Source organism: Melanerpes formicivorus, unplaced genomic scaffold (genome assembly GCF_026170545.1).
Source record: "Melanerpes formicivorus ecotype bairdi unplaced genomic scaffold, bMelFor1.0.p_v2 SCAF_443, whole genome shotgun sequence".
In the NCBI taxonomy this organism is placed as follows: Eukaryota; Metazoa; Chordata; class Aves; order Piciformes; family Picidae; genus Melanerpes; species Melanerpes formicivorus.
Window position 1 is genome coordinate 96,376 of NW_027142795.1, and position 3,625 is coordinate 100,000.

A 3,625-nucleotide genomic window follows, 5' to 3' on the forward strand; every position below is an offset into this window, starting at 1 on the left:
CGTCAGTCTTTGGGCCTCCCCCGTGCCGGGGCCGCGGGGATTCGAGCCGGTCCGGCCGCGGCCGGGATCCCGGGCCGGACGATGGCTTCCCGGGCCGGTCCCGGTCGCCTCCCGGGTGACGTTCACCGAAGCGGCTGCCGGCTGTCTTCGAGCCCCCCCCCCCCCTCCGCCTCCGCTGCCGCTTCTCCCCGCACCCCCTCCACTGCCTCCCCCCGCCGCCGGCGAACGAGTCGCCGGATCTGTAGGGTGCCGGGAGCCCGAACGGCGAGCGGCTCCGGCTGCTGCCGGGACCGCGGGGATTCGAGCCGCTCCGGCCGCGGCCGGGACCCCGTGCCGGAAGCCGGCATCCCCGGACGGCCCCGGGACGGCCCCGGTCGCCGGCCGGGTGACGTTCACCGAAGCGGCTGCCGGCTGTCTTCGAGCCCCCCCCCCCCCTCCGCCTCCGCTGCCGCTTCTCCCCGCACCCCCTCCACTGCCTCCCCCCGCCGCCGGCGAACGAGTCGCCGGATCTGTAGGGTGCCGGGAGCCCGAACGGCGAGCGGCTCCGGCTGCTGCCGGGACCGCGGGGATTCGAGCCGGTCCGGCCGCGGCCGGGACCCCCGTGCCGGAAGCCGGCATCCCGGGACGGCCCCGGGACGGCCCCGGTCGCCGGCCGGGTGACGTTCAGCGAAGCGGCTGCCGCCAGTCTTTGGGCCTCCCCCGTGCCGGGGCCGCGGGGCTTCGAGCCGGTCCGGCCGCGGCCGGGATCCGGGGCCGGACGATGGCTTCCCGGGCCGGTCCCGGTCGCCTCCCGGGTGACGTTCACCGAAGCGGCTGCCGGCTGTCTTCGAGCCCCCCCCCCCCCTCCGCCTCCGCGGCCGCTTCTGCCCGCACCCCCTCCACTGCCTCCCCCCGCCGCCCGCGAACGAGTCGCCGGATCTGTAGGGTGCCGGGAGCCCGAACGGCGAGCGGCTCCGGCTGCTGCCGGGACCGCGGGGATTCGAGCCGGTCCGGCCGCGGCCGGGACCCCGTGCCGGAAGCCGGCATCCCCGGACGGCCCCGGGACGGCCCCGGTCGCCGGCCGGGTGACGTTCACCGAAGCGGCTGCCGGCTGTCTTCGAGCCCCCCCCCCCCTCCGCCTCCGCTGCCGCTTCTCCCCGCACCCCCTCCACTGCCTCCCCCCGCCGCCGGCGAACGAGTCGGCGGATCCATACCGTCCCGAGAGCCCGAGGCGGCGGCACCCAGTGCGGGTCCGGCCGAGGCCGGGACCCCGTGCCTGTCGCAGGCTTCCCGGGACGGCCCCGGAACGGCCGCGGTCGCCGGCCGGGTGACGTTCTCCGAAGCGGCTGCCGGCTGTCTTCGAGCCCCCCCCCCCCCTCCGCCTCCGCTGCCGCTTCTGCCCGCACCTCCTTCACTGCCTCCCCCCGCCGCCGGCGAACGAGTCGCCGGATCCGTAGGGTGCCGGGAGCCCGAACGGCGAGCGGCTCCGGCTGCTGCCGGGACCGCGGGGATTCGAGCCGCTCCGGCCGCGGCCGGGACCCCGTGCCGGATGCCGGCATCCCGGGACGGCCCCGGGACGGCCCCGGTCGCCGGCCGGGTGACGTTCAGCGAAGCGGCTGCCGCCAGTCTTTGGGCCTCCCCCGTGCCGGGGCCGCGGGGCTTCGAGTCGGTCCGGCCGCGGCTGGGACCCCGTGCCTGTCGCAGGCTTCCCGGGACGGCCCCGGAACGGCCGCGGTCGCCGGCCGGGTGACGTTCACCGAGGCGACTGCCGGCTGTCTTCGAGCCCCCCCCCCCCCTGCCGGAGCCGCGGGGATACGAGCCGGTCCGGCCGCGGCCGGGACCCCGTGCCGGAAGCCGGCATCCCGGGACGGCCCCGGGACGGCCCCGATCGCCTCCTGGGTGACGTTCACCGAAGCGGCTGCCGGCTGTCTTCGAGCCCCCCCCCCCTCCGCCTCCGCTGCCGCTTCTCCCCGCACCCCCTCCACTGCCTCCCCCCGCCGCCCGCGAACGAGTCGCCGGATCTGTAGGGGGCCGGGAGCCCGAGGCGGCGAGCGGCTCCGGCTGCTGCCGGGACCGCGAGGCTTCGAGCCGGTCCGGCCGCGGCCGGGATCTCGTGCCGAACGTCGTCTTCCCGGGACGGTCCCGGGAGGGCCCCAGTCTCCTCCCGGGTGACGTTCACCGAAGCGGCTGCCGGCTGTCTTCGAGCCCCCACCCCTGCCGTGGCCGCGGGGATTCGCCCCGGTCCGGCAGCTGACGGTTCCCTGTGTCGGACGCCGGCTTCCCGGGACTGCCCCGGGACAGCCCCGGTCGCCTCCCGGGTGACGTTCACCGAAGCTGCTGCCGCCTGTCTTTGTCCCCCCCCCCCCCGTGCTCTCCCTCAGGCGGGAGGTAGACGTGCTCTCCCTCGGCGAGTAGACGTGCTCTCCCTCGGCGAGTAGACGTGCTCTCCCTCGGCGAGTAGACGTGCTCTCCCTCGGCGAGTAGACGTGCTCTCCCTGGGCGAGTAGACGTGCTCTCCCTGGGCGAGTAGACGTGCTCTCCCTGGGCGAGTAGACGTGCTCTCCCTGGGCGAGTAGACGTGCTCTCCCTGGGCGAGTAGACGTGCTCTCCCTGGGCGAGTAGACGTGCTCTCCCTGGGCGAGTAGACGTGCTCTCCCTGGGCGAGTAGACGTGCTCTCCCTGGGCGAGTAGACGTGCTCTCCCTGGGCGAGTAGACGTGCTCTCCCTGGGCGAGTAGACGTGCTCTCCCTCGGCGAGTAGACGTGCTCTCCCTCGGCGAGTAGACGTGCTCTCCGCGGAGATCGCGCTTGTCGCCAAGGGGTCGCTGTTGCGCTCTGCCTCCGCCTACGTCATCGTACAAGCCGGCGTGATTTCTGCGACCTGCCGCTGGGCGGAGGTCGGCTGGTTGTGCGCTCGCGGAGCTGACGGCCCTCCAGTTCCGTATATGAGGGAACAAGCGACGCCGAGCACTCCCAGGGCAGCGCTGCCGAGCGGCTGCTCCAAGCCACCCGCCAGGCGGCTGGGCAGGGGTCCGTCTGGCTTCTCGGTGGCTTTCGCCCGGGTCAGAGAGGGGACCCGCGGGGCCGAACAAAGGCGCGGCGGTTTGGAGCGGCCGCTGGCGCACCCTCAGTGGTGTTGGATGGGTTTCGCTCGTCCGTGAGCCGGAGCCCAGCCCGGGCTCGGCAACGAAAGCGGGGAAAAGAAAAAAAGTTGACGAGTGGCTGGCGCCGGCCACTGCCGAAGTGTGGAACCCCCGAAGCGAAGTTTGCCCGGTGGGGCACGGGGGCAGAGAAAGCCGGGGAGATGTGGTGCCGGCGTCGGTCCCACCAAGAATGGAAAGCAAGCCCGTCCAGGCACGGCGAGAGAGAGCCCGGTAAGGGGCAGAGAGAGTTCCCAGCACTGGACCCTCTTCACGGGGGTTCCCCCCCATGGCCAAAGCCGCAGCCCGCGGGGGCACGGCATCTAAGGGAAAAGCCAGCGGCGGTGACTGGCCACTCGTACGCTATGGAGCCCGGCATGGGGGGAGGAGGGCAAGCCGGTGCCCCAGCACGGCTTCCTCCTGGCTCCAGAGGGGCGCCCCGTGATGGAGATGTAACTCGGTGCAGCTTGAGGGAAAATGCAAGCCCACATTTCGGGGAGGCAGAGG